The sequence below is a fragment of the Cebus imitator genome, unplaced genomic scaffold (assembly GCF_001604975.1).
Source record: "Cebus imitator isolate Cc_AM_T3 unplaced genomic scaffold, Cebus_imitator-1.0 Scaffold619, whole genome shotgun sequence".
Lineage (NCBI taxonomy): Eukaryota > Metazoa > Chordata > Mammalia > Primates > Cebidae > Cebus > Cebus imitator.
The window spans coordinates 785,301-799,414 of NW_016107934.1; positions in this window are offsets into that span (position 1 = coordinate 785,301).

The following is a 14,114-nucleotide window of genomic DNA, read 5'->3' on the forward strand; positions in this document are numbered from 1 at the left end:
CTATATCTAGGAATATCAGCTATATCTACACATATGTATTGTTTCAGACGAAGTCTCACTCTGTTGTCTGGGCTGGAGTGCAATGGAGCGATTTCGGCTCACTGCAACTTCTGTCTCCTGGGTTTAAGCAATTATACCTCAGCCTCCTGAGTAGCTGGGATTACAGGCAAAAGTTACCATGCCTGGGTAGTTTTTTGTGTTTTTAGTAGAGATGGGGTTTCACCATGTTGCCAAGGCTGGTTTTGAACTCCTGACCTCAAGTGATCTGCTCACTTGGGCCTCCCAAAGTGCTGGGATTACATATGTGAGCCACTGCACTTGGCCAATATTTCTGGAATAATGATTTTTAAAAGTTGCACGTGGTTTTAAAGCCACTCACTACTTGGCCTCCCCAGACAAATCAGGGCAACAAATCTGTCTTGGTCCCGTTGGCAGCCAGCTGAGATGATGGAATTGGGGGCCAGAAGTCAGGATCAGGAAGCCTCTTGATTCCTGCAGGATGCCTTCCCTCTCTCTCCTTTCTTCCCCATGCCACTGATTTGAGGGTACTATTTTGCTGTTTGCACTTGGGTCATAATTGCTACTCATGGCTTTGAAAGACATATAAAGGGATCAATAGCTATGAAATTAATGTTTAATGTCAGCCTCATCACAGCTCCTTGACTTTCTGATGTGTGTCTAAATTACTGTTGTAGGCAATAAAGGTAGTATGGAGTTTGAATCCCTGTTGTGTCTGTGGCATATTAAATAAATAGCTTATATATTTGCAAGCCTTTCTTCTGATCCTACTTACCAGTCAACTCACTATCTTGTTCGGCATTCTCTTTTGTTCACACTTACATACTGAGTATCTACCATAACCCCTGATACTTGGTGAGTAGCTATCTCAATGGAAAGGATAGTAAGTAGGGTTGCTAAGGCCCACAGGGTTCAAGTGAATCCTATTAAAACAAAACAGGACCCACTGGAAATTATTGCTGAGTTTGCTGCTATCTTATAGTTATCACACTTGTCAATAACTCCAGAGCCATGGAGAATAGATAAGCAGCTAAGCAACTCCTGGAAGGTGGGAAGGTAACATTGTGCCTCCTGTTTTTGGTGTTGCATAATTTATTTATTCTTGTAAAGGTTGGAAGGGCAAATGTAAGGAAACAGAAATTCAGTGCAGGAGACTAGGCCAGACCACAGCCCCTCCATGTCCCAGGCTAGCTAGCTGGAAGAGGAGGCACAGTGACGCAGAGGTCGAGAGGATGACTTCTTTCACTAATGTCAAGGATCATGAAATTGCAACTAGCCTAGAAAATAGCTGGGATCTTCTTCAGAATTAAGGACCAGTGTTGTCTTTGCTTTTTCCGGAGAGTATGGAAATGAAACGTCCTTGTGACAGAAGGTGGGGTTGTTAGAGTTGTGATGGCAGCCAGAGAAGCAATCCTCATGACCTTTATGGGGCAGAGAAAACAGCTGGACAGCTGATATTTTCATCAGCTATGTCTTTGCGCAGATGCACAGATGGGCACTTAAATTATATAATAAATCACAGGCATTCCAATGTACCCATTGAACCCTGTCAGTCATATAGCTTAAAACTTTTAGAATCACAAGATACTCGAGGATGTTTATCACAATTGGGACAGTTTGGTTTTTAATATAATATTTTACCTATTGTGGTAGAAAAAGGAACCTATTGGATAAGGAGAGGTAATACTTGCGTTCAGCTCCATGTTGTACTTCCAATTCTTTCTCTCTGCTGAAGATCCCATTTGGCTTCTTAGGGAATAAGCTTCCTCATCTATGAATGATAATTGTTGCTATCTATCCTCAGTGTTTCTTCTAGGATAAAAGTGAAACTGAGTTTTATAAAATAAAAAAGTAGTAGTATTTTTATTTCTTGTGATTATAAAGGATTTAACTTCATCAGTATTCAAGTGGCCTTGTATCATTCATGATGACTCAATAGCATCGTGTCTACAAATTATTCAAGCCCTTTCCATGACTCATTCCATGTATTATAACAAAGTAAGATTTCCCTCTCTCCTGAAAAGAAGGCCTATTTTTTATATGAAAAGGGGTAGACATTTGGAAACTTTTAAGAAAGAGATTTTGTTAATAATATAAATGGTTGTTCACATTTTTAAAGTGAATTAAAAGCTTGTCACTAAGATACATCTAAGATTCTAGAAGCCAGAGACTTCCATTTGGTAGAACATGAGCATCAATATAAAGATTTTATAATGACTTCTTCAGAAACATTGGCATGGAGGTACATGTGCCCAGGTGGAGGGAGGCTGGTCTATGGTCTATGTAAATGCTGCTATAGCAAAATACCACAGGCTGGGTAACTTATAAAAACCAGAAATTTATTTTTCACAATTCTGGAGGCTAAGTCTAAGATCAAGGAGCTGGCAGGTTTGGTTGTCTGGTGAGGGCTGCTCTCTGCTTCCAAGATGGCGCCATACTGCTACATCTTCCAGAGGGGAAGAACCTTCATTCACATGATGGGAGGCAGAAGGGCAAGCAAGCTGAATGCTGTGTGAAAACCTCTTGTATTTTATTTATTTATTTTTAGTTTTTTTGAGACAGAGTTTCACTCCGTGGCCCAGGCTGGAGTGCAGTGGTGCGATCTTGACTTACTTCAACCTTCACCTCCCAGGTTCAAGCAATTTTTGTGCCTTAGCCTCCCCGGTAGCTGGGATTCCAGGCAGGTGCCACCACACCCAGCTACTTTTTATATTTTTAGTAGAGATGGAGTTTCACTGTGTTGGCCAGGCTGGCCTGGAACTTCTGACCTCAAGTGATCCGCCCACCTCGGCCTCCCTAAGTGCTGGGATTACAGGCCTGCTCCTGAAAACCTCTTTATTAAGTGCCTTAGTCCCATTCACAAGAGAGGAGCCCTTATGACCTAATCACTTCTTAAAGGCCCTGCCTCCCAATCACATTGATGACATCTGAATTTTGTGGGAATACCTTCAAACCATAGCAAGAGGCTATTGTTATTCAGAGTAATCTGAAAGGCCAGCATTGTCCCTGAAATAAGTCAATAAGCATACTATAATTTTCATAGCATGCTGAATAACTAACACCCACATTCTTGAGTAACCTGGGATGAGAGCTGTTTCCAGCCTATGCTCTCATTGCTCTTCCCACTTCTCACAAGAAGTGATGGTAACTACCGCTCTGTAAGGTCAGAGGTCCAACTTTACCTGAGATATTTATTAGTGTCTGCCTCCATTAAGCTGGTTCTGGGGAGTCTTTGGGCTGGGAGTGGATAGGAACGCAGGACCTGGAAACTCCTCAAAGTTCATACCTGATGGGTTCCACGGGTAGCACACTGGCCTTAGACATTCAGCAAAAAACCAAAATAAAACAAAAAAGCCCAGAGTTTTTCAATTAACTATATTAAACTCTGTGGCCCTCTACTCCTTAGGAAAAATAAAAATTAACATTATTTTTTTTCCTGACATATAATTTTTACATTTGGAAAATTTTGAAGATAAAAAAATTATATGTTACCTAGATATTTTATCATTCAGAGATAACTTTTAATATGTTGGAAAATTAAACATATATGCACTTATATGTCATTCATATGTGTATAACTTTGAAGGAGTAGACATTTGAATGACCTGCCTTTCAGATTTGTATATAAATCTGAGCATATATGTTTTATCTATTGTGAAACATACTCAAGCCACTAAATGCCCTATTAGCAGGGAGTCCTAACTAGCACTCTTGAGCTTTCTCTACCTACCTGGCCAATTCATCTCTCCTCTCTTCTGGCCAATTTCCCAAGAATACCAGGGATATATTTACTTGGTACAAAGGATGGGTTGATGGGCAGGGCCATTCCTGCCCCCAGTGCTGGGCATAAAGAGATTAGTAATGACTAATCAACTCAGGATTGCTATTGCTCCTGGTTGCTACCTAGTGTCACTGTTGAAGACTGTGCCTACAGGCCAGCAGATGCTTGTCTATTCTGTGTCATGCCCTTATTGGTCTGAATGCCTGTCAGCATGCCAATGAGGCTCTGAATGCGGGCTTTGAAATTATAGCTCTTAGTTTGCACCCAGATATTCTGTCATTATTCACTACAGCAAAAGTTTCTGTGTGTCACTATGTCAGCATGGCTAGCCTTAGTCACACACTATTGAGACCTTTCACAGTGCAGCCTGGGATGCCAGCCTTGACTTGCCCATTCTTCAAGGTTATTTCAGGGACCTCCTTGACAGTTTTATCTACTGAGCCTTGGGTAGAACCATTCTGTCCACCCTTCTAAGTCTACTTAACTCTGAGTCTCAAGAAGCAGAGTCAATAAGTAGGTCCCGTTGCCACAGAAGCCTGGACTCCTTTGGCAAATGAATCCATCACCTTATAAGAACAAGTTCTCTTTATAAAATAATGAGGCAGATTGTGTTGAAACCCTTTTAAGAAGCCAGTATTATGCCTCCTTTTAAAACTGTGTATCTTAGTTATTTATATAAGTAAGAATTTCCTTTCAAATAATTCTTCTCTGAACTGGAATATTTTTTGCAAGTAATTTGTAGTCTATACATCTAGACATAGGGATGATATAATTCTTAATTTTCTACCCCCACCAAGGGGCATCCCATTGATGCTCAATCAATCATAATAGATATCCTGAGTATACGAATATCATCCCAGTAAATGGCACAGCCTTTGCCACATTGCAGAAGCTAAGGACGTGCTTGATTTCTCTTATTTTAACATCCAAATACAAGTCCTATGGAACAAATAGGATATATCACAAAATATATGTCATCAAATATATCAATATATCATCAAAATATACCACCAGAATATGTCTCTATTTTTTAATCTCAACAGTCACCTCCTAGTCCAATGACTCGTCATTGAGTGACTGCTAGGTGTGATTTGAAGCATTCAGGGAAGGCTGCTTTTATGTCCTGAAATAGTTCTGTGGCTGACCTACAGCAATGCCTGACATAGTGGGCACTTAATACACCCTCATGAGTATATGGTTGCATGAACACTGAATGTCTAAGTATCTTATTGAAATGCAAATATTCCAAGAGGGATGACAAATAAAGTGTCAACCCCTATTAACAATTTGATAGGCTGGGGACTTGTTATTGAAACTCTTTTCATTGTGGTCAGTCTCTGTGCAGTAGGCTCATAGGGCTAATTACTGTGGAAGATAGACCTAGAGTGGAGGCTTACCTAGGAAGGGTGTATCTAGCACATCAGTTCAGTTTTACAAATATCCATACACCTCATCTACATTTGTCCCCTAGGCTGCCATAATAAATGAGCACAAACTATGTAGCTTAGAATAACAGAAATTTATTGTCTCACAGTTCTGGAGGCCAGAAGTCTGAAATCGAGTTGTCAGCAGGGCCATGGCCTCATTGAAGGCTCCAGGGAAGAATCCTTCCTTCTTTCTTCCTACCTTTGGGTTATCAAGAACCCTTGGGGTTCCTTTTCCTGTAGATGCAGTTCTCCAATTTCTGCTCTTCACATGGCATTCCACCTTCTGTGCCTGTGTGTTCCTGTATCTCTCTTTTTTCTTCTTACAAGGACACTAGTCATTGGATTGGGGTACACCTTACTTTAGTATGACATCATTTTAATTTAAGTAATTACATGCAAATATCCTATTTCCAAATAAGATTACATTCTGAGGGTCATGACATGAATTTCTGGGGAACACTGTTCAACCCAGCATACCACTTATTATGGCTAGGTGATGGTCAGATACTCAGCTCACCTCTAGGAAAAATCTGGCTGTGGGGACCAGTAATCATCTTACGATATGGGGCAATGACGCTGACAGGTATGTGTGTATATCACTGGGTAGCATAAAGGCACTTTTCACTTACTGAGTGTGACAGGTAACTTGGGAGTGCCACACAGTAGGAAAAAAAGAATGAAAAAAACATGAATTTACTCTAAAAAACACATTGTGAGTGCATATGATGGGCCAGGCTTTGGGTGAAGGCCTGGAAAAAGAGCGGTAAATGAAAGAGATATTGCACATGTCCCCAGGGAACATACAGTCCAGCAGGAAAAGATATGCAATAAAGAGGTATAGAATATATATACACTTGAAATTTTAAAACTGAAAAAGTGTTATGAGATTGACAGAGTGGTCTGTGAATGAGAGCGACTGAGAGGAACGCACTGGGATATGGTGGTCAGGTAGAAACACTGACACCATGACTTGAAGGATGAGCCAAGAACAGGTGTTTCACTTCCTTCGTCAGTCTGTCGGGACTGCTGCTGAGCAGACATCTCAAAACTCAGCAATTAGATGAGGGTGTTGGTATCCTATCCACCATCTTAACTGTTTAGTTGTACTCTAGATAGAAGCTCTGTCTGACATTTTTCTTCTCACTTTTACCCACCCTTTCCCCACCCTGACGGACACAAATGTGTATTTCCTACTTTTTTTCTGAGTCATTTGAGGGTTACTGATATTTTAACTTTTTAGCCTACAGTTTCAGCATGTCTAAGAAAAAATATATTTTTCTACTTAACTACAGTGCAATTATTGTGCTTGGACAATTTAACATCAATACAATGTTATTATTTAATTACAATCCATAATTAAATTTTCTGAATTGTCTCAATAGTATACTTTATAAATATATTTTCTTCTGATCCAGAATCCAATCGAGAATCAAGTATTATATTTAGTTGACCTGCCTTCTTAGTCTCTTTTTTTTTTTTTTTTTTTTTTTGAGATGGAGTCGTGCTCTGTTGCCCAGGCTAGAGTGAATGGTGCTATTTTGGCTTACTGCAACCTCTGCCTCCAGGTTCAGGCAATTTTCCTGCCTCAGCCTCCTGAGTAGCTGGGACTACATGCACACCACCACACCATCTAATTTTTGTATTTTTAGTAGATATGGGGTTTCACCATGTTGGCCAGGATGGTCTCGATTTCTTGACCTTGTGATCTGCCCGCCTCAGCCTCCCAAAGTCCTGGGATTACAGGCATGAGCCACCATACCTGGCCTTAGTCTCTCTTAATCTACAACAGTTTCCCAAACATTTTTGTCTTTTATGACACTGACATTTTGAAAGAGTCCAAGTTACTGCTTTGTAGAATGTCCAATAGAGACTCAAACATATACTGGATGTGTAGTATAGTTTTGATATTTTGTCGAAATGCTTACTTGTAGATTTGCAATGAACTGAAATTGCTAGCAACCTATACAGATGCAGTTCAAATCATCCTGAAGCAGTTTCATGGGGATGTGAATGATATCTTGTTAAAGGGGGACTTGGAATTGCATTACGAAAAAGTAAAAACTAGTTTCTTTGCTGCAGGACTACATAAAGGTTAGTATATAGCCTTTATATACTAATAGACATTATAAATCTTTAAGAGGGTTATAGAATACAGGGTTTCCCAAACTTATGTGATCACAGAACACTTTGAGGACCATATCAGCCATCTATTACTGAAAAATTACCTACAATTTATGGGCTTAAAATAGCAAACATTATCATCTTATACAGTTTCTGAGAATCAGGAATCTAGAAGTTTCTTAACTGGGTGGTTCTAGTTCAAAGTCTCTCCTTAGATTGTAATGAAGATGTTACGTGGGGCTGCAATCATCTGAAAGCTTGAAGAGAGCTGAAAGGTCTGCTTTCAAGGTGGCTCCATCACATGGCTGTTCACAGGAGGCCTCAGTTCCTCACCATGGGGCCCTCACCATAGGGCTGCTTGAATATTCTCATGACATGGTAGCTGCTTTCCCCCAGAATGAACGATCTGAAAGAGATCAGGGAGAAAGCTGTAACGTCTTATGACCTCATCTCACATGTCACATATGCTCACATCTACTAATAAGGCCCTAAATCCACCCCACATTCAAGAAGAGGAGAACTAGGTTTCTCTGCCTTTCCCTTTTGTAAGCTCTAACTTTTGAATAGAATAGTGTCAAATAATTTGTGAACATACTGTAAAACCACTATAAAGACCATGTTGAGGGTACAGAATTTTTTATAACACACTTTAGAAAATATTAGTTAAAATGTTGAAAGCATTCAGAGTTGACTGGATGTGGTGGCTCACGCCTGTAATCCCAGCACTTTGGGAGGCCAAGGTGGGCAGATCGCTTGAGATCAGGAGTTCCAGACCAGCCTGGCCAGCATGATGAAACCTTGTCTCTACCAAAAATATAAAAATTCGCTGGGCATAGTGGCACGCACTTGTATTCCCAGCTACTCAGGAGGCTGAGGCAGGAGAATCACTTGAATCCGGGAGGCAGAGGTTGCAGTGAGCCAAGATTGCACCACTGCACTCTAGCCTGGGTGACAGAGCGAGACTCTGTCTCAAAAAAAAAAAAAAACATATATATATATGTTAAAATGTTGAAAGAGTTCTGGGTGAGAATTAGAAGGGGGTGTGTCTGAAATCAGACTCATTTATTAGTTGCATCAACTTGGGCTTTCTTTTAACTTTGTGAGCCCGAATTTTTATGTAAGTAAAATGAAGGTAATAATAATATTTATCTTTGAAGTATCTTCGGGTTGTTGTGAAGACAAACCAATGCACATAAAAACTCTTTAACAATTATAACGTACTACACAGATGTTCACACATACTAAAATTGTTGGCCAACATATGACCTGTCAAAATAAGTGAAAACTATATGTGTGACTTTTCATATTTAAAAAGCTCCTCTTCCTGTCTTCCAGAAGAATGTCACATGCATGGATGTGCTTAAAGCTACTTTTGATGAATCTTATAGCAACTCTTTAGGATTTTTAACCGGGTATTTGTTATCTGCTCCAACTGCTTCTTTGCTAGATACATAGAATTTTTGTCTCTGCAGGGTACTGAGTTACTTTGTAAATTAGTAGTAGTTTTTTTTTTTTTTTTAAGAACTTTATATACTTCCATAACTTCCCTAAAAAGGAGGCTATTTTTCTTCTATGTCTTATAGGCTGGCTCCAAGGCAGTGCCTAAAGAGAAGTTCAGGAAATGTTATAAGCAATGGAATCCTCCTCAGAATAAATACAGAGTTTCCCATGGCGGCCACATGGTACGACAAAGCAGGGTTGGACACATGAGTCTTGATGGGATATACTTGTCCAAGATTTAGTCTCCTTACTTTAAAGCCATATCTCATTATAAAATGAACCACATAGACTAGACATTAAAAAATGTTACTGCCAGCCAACTGCAATTTTTAAATCCAAAGAGCTTAGAATACTTATAGGCATAATCTTGTTAATCTTCATTATACTGTGAGGTAAGTCAACGTATCATCACTCTCAGAAAAAAGTGTGACAAAACTTTGTTTTATTCTGAGTCCCTCTCTGTGTTTTTTGAAGACCTAACCATGTAACTATTATTTGAATATTGAATATGGTTCAGTTCTAGTACATAAAAAAAGAACATATGTATTACGGCTGAATTAGGACAAGAGTTCTTAGCCTAGAAAGATCTATTGGTCAGTACATTAATTAGGACATCAAGTTTATACCCTGTGTCAATGTAATTGTTTATTGCTTAACTTAACCTCCTTAATTTATTATAGTCATTAGTGTCTGTTAGCAAGAAACAATGTGCTTGAATTTTACAAGAGTATGTGGTTAGCAGCTTTCTGTCTCTGAGCTGGGACGTGCCTCACTTGATCTTCTCACCTTACACTTCACACAGGGCCAGGCTTTCCTTAAGGAATGATTATCCTTCCCGGTAGAATTGTAAATAGTCATAGGTCCTATTTTGCATCTCTGCTCACAAAGCTATAAAATGACAGGATGAGATTAAGTCATCTCCAAATAATCTTGTACATCTAAAATTCTGAGTTAATGATTATCTGTGTTGATACAGAATTAAGGCAACAATGATAGAAATAAACACTCCACATTAGAGTATTTGAGACAATTAGAGTTATTTGTATGTTTTCATAACTATGTAAACTTAGTTTGAGGGTTAATACCTTCACACTAATTAGTGTACAGAACTGCTGCCACAAAAATGTAGTTTAGGTTTACAGGGCATGACTTCTAGGAAAGTGAAAGTTGCCTGGCTTTTGGAGAGGGAGCAGGGAAGACACTTTTCCTATATAGTCTAGCAACAGATGTTTGGGGCAGCAGGACATAGCCGGAATCCAGGAATTTAGACATCACTGAGGAAATGGACTATTAAAGAAGCATTGCTAAACCTGTCAGGCCAGATCCAAGTTTTATAGAGCCTGAAGCTTATTCAATTATAAAGCCCCTCTTAACAAACAGAATACAAAATTAGATATGAAAATGTATATTTATTCAGAAATGAATTCCACTAGAAATGAATATTTACCTTGAATAGCTCACAGCTTCTCCAACAGCATCCAATACAGGGAAAGTGCCATGGAGGAGATTTGGAAAAAGACTAGTCTTAGCTGATCACAGTTGAACTATCTTACTCCTGTAAATTTCATAAAAACTATGGCTGTGGGATGTGTTGCTAACCCCCAATCAGGGTCCCTGGAAGGTGGTTGTGACAGTCAGGCACCCAGAACCTGAGAATATTAGTTTCACATCACATCCACTGTTGTCTGCACGTCTAGAATATTCCATAGACAGTTCAGTCGGAAGTTCATATAACTTAAAACAGTGAAATCATTAAAAAAGAGGTAGATCTATATAAACAGTCATAAAAGTTGCAGAGTATATTATTAAATGAAAAAACAAGGCCTGAGATCATATGTATAGCATAATCCCAGGTATGTAAAAAAAATTAAATATAGCCATTCAATGTGTTTGAGTGTGTGTGTGGGCCTATGTGAGTGTAATATATATTTGATATATATCAAATTCTTTTATTTTTTTTGAGATGGAGTCTTGCAGTGGCACAATCTCGGCTTACTGCAACCTCTGCTTCCCGGGTTCAAGTGATTCTCTTGCTTCAGCCTCCTGAGTAGCTGGGACGACAGGCATGCCCCACCAAGCCTGGCTAATTTCTTCGTATTTTTGGTAGAGACGGGGTTCCATCATGTTGGCCGGGATGATGTTGATCTCTTGACCTCGTGATCTGCCTGCCTCAGCCTCCCAAAGTGCAGGGATTACAGGCATGAGCCACTGCCCCCAGCCACATATCAAATTCTTAACAGTGATTATATTAATATTTGGAGGTTGTATGAGGTAATGGGTTATTTGAATTTTTGCACAACAAAAAATATTCATGTGTTACATGTGGGCCTCCTATTAATAACTGCACATCCCTCCATAATTTCAGGCATCCCACTCTCATACCATCATTAGCCATCTTTCCAATTCAATTATCCTAGAGCTTCACTCCAGCTATTTTTGACTCATGAGGATCCACAATCAAACCTCCTATGATTTCAACATCCCCACTTCCATCCCTACCCAGCTTAATTTCCATGGTCCATTATTACAGTCACTGTGCATACACCTTACGGCCCAGCTACCTCTTGCTTTGTCAAACATACTTGGCAAAACTCCATCCCTGCTTGACTCCAACTCTCCTCCTACTCTGCCCCTGCAACTAAGCAGCTGAATGTGGCTGGAGAAAAAACACACAGCTCATGCTGACTGGTCTCATTTTAAATTCCTCACCTCACCTCAGGGGACTTTTGGTGCTGCCCTGGAATCCTCCATTTTTCCCAAGTCTATTCAGTCTCCCGCACTCCTTGGTGGCTGTTTCATACTTTTTCCTCCCTCTTCAAACCTCCATGCCTCCTCTGCCATCCTCATTCTCGGCTTTTGACTATGCTCACTATTTCATTAAGAAAACAGAAACAAGAGAAAAAATGCACCCATTCCATGCACCCACCTACTTGTGTCCCGCATTCTGCCCTCTGTCCTGTTCTGCGGATGAACCGCCAGGGCTTCCATCTCAGCCCAGCCCTCCACTTGTGCACCAACCCCATCCTCTTCTTACCAACCGAATGACATTGAGGCCAGATGAATCCACAGGCTGGTAGGTACAGTGCCCGGGGCCCATGATACTTTTAGAGGTGCCTTTAAAATCGTAAGAAAAATAGGAACTTCTAGGTCAAAGAAAATGCTTTAATACATGTTAATACATTCACTTTTATATAATGCATAATATTGAAAAATTTTTTAAATATATATTTTTAAAAATGTTTAACAGAGGAAGGGGCCCATGATGGCGAAAGTGCCTAGAGTTCATGTAAATTATAACACAGCCCTGACAATACCGACATCTTTTTTCTCGTTCAGCATCAGTTTACCCCTTTCTTTTAGGGTACCCCCCCACCATGGGCAAGCATACTGCAATTTTTCCATCTCACCAGACCCTCTCTTGATTAGCCCCTTTCCAACCATTCCCCATTAATTTTCTGCCTCTTTTTGTTGTTTAAACAGCAAAACTTCTTAAGAGATGTGTCGGTATTTACTGTCACCAATTCCTCTCCTGTTGTTTTCCCTTGACCTCAAGTCCTCATGCCTGCTGCGGCACGAAAGCCGTTTTCTGACGGGGTCCCAGCGACTTCTATAACACCAAATGCAGCCACCAGTTCCCAGCCCTACTACTTGTCCAAGCAGCAGCACTTAAATACTTGGTTATTTCTTCCACTTACATCACTTTCTTCACTTGCGTTTGATGTAGGAAGACCGTGCAATTTATCATCAGAATAAAGCCACTTTTGAGAGTGAAAGGTGGGCGGCACTACTACAACTTACGGCTGAGACACAGGCCTCACCTTGGACCATCTCGGGCAACTGGACCTCACGGTCGCCGCTCTGCTAGGACACCACACAGCTGGCATTTCCCCCTTGTCACTGGTTGTTTCTGCTCAGTCTCCTCACTGTCATCCTCCCCCAGCCTCTGAATATGGACTTCCTAGGGCTCAGTCCTCGAAGGACTTCGTGTTCTGTATTCCTGTAGGGCTAATTATCACTTGCTGTGCCCTGGTGTGCTATGCTGTTGATAAAATGTGGAAATGCTGCCATTTGGACCAGTTGAGAGCCACACCTCACCCTCTCCGGCCACTCTGGCCTCACTCTGGGACCCTCAGACCTACCCAGGATCTAATTTCTAAAAGGTTGACACCTGACCCTTTAGAACTGCGTTCCAGTACTTTGATTGGTTAGTACCATGACTATATTGGTTGTTAATTATTTTGAATAGCACCTTTGTGCTCCTTTACAGGGCTTTAAGTGAAGTCTTCATGGCTATTTCCAGCTGGGACCTTTCTCCTGAATTCCAGACTTATCTATCCAATTGTCTCTCTGTTTGAATATATAGGGGTATTCTGCACTTAAAATGCCCTGGTTTTCCCTGCAAACCTGCTCCTCATACAGGCTTCCCCAAAACTCAGGTCATAGTATCCTTTCAGTTGCTCAGGCTCCATTTCTTAGGGTTTTCTGATGGTTTGTTTTATAAACTCCTCTCTTTCTTTCATACCTCTTATGAAAGTTATCAGCAAATACTGCCAGCTCTACCTTCAAAATACATGTGCTACTCTTCATTATCTCCACTGCTCCATTATCTGCCGTCACCCCTCCCCTGACCGGAGCAGCAGCTCCTGTCTCCCAGCCTTCGCCTTTGGCCCTTTCTAGTTATTTTCAACACAGCAGACAGAGTGACCCTGATAAAGCAGAAGGCAGCTCATGTCACGTCTCTGCTCAGAACCCTTCCATCTCACCCAGAATCAAGGCCAAGGCCTTACAACAGCATCAAGGCTCAGTGCATCTGGTCTGTGCCATTCACCCATGACCTCTGACCCCCCTCCTTCTCCTCTTCCCGAGCCCCTCTCAGTCACGCTGGTCTCCCTGCTCTTCTGTGTGTACCAGGCACACTCCTGCTTCACAGGCTGGACCCTTGCAATCTCTCTCTGCCTACCCTCTTCTTGCTTTATGCTGCACACAGCTGGCTCTGCTTCAGGTCATTAATTAAAGGTCATTCACCCTCTCAGTGAAGCCATTTTTAACAAATCATAGCCCCCACCCCATTGCCCTTCCCTGCTTAATTTTTGTCCACAGCACTTAGAACTACCTCCCGTGTTAGATTCTACTTCTATGGTCTTTGTCAGTTTTGTTTTGCTGTAACTGCAGGGCCTAGAACAGTGCCTGATATGTAGTGGTTGCTCAGGAATTGTAAAATGAATTTATTAGGAAAACATGTCAAATATCATTTACTAATCTGTAAT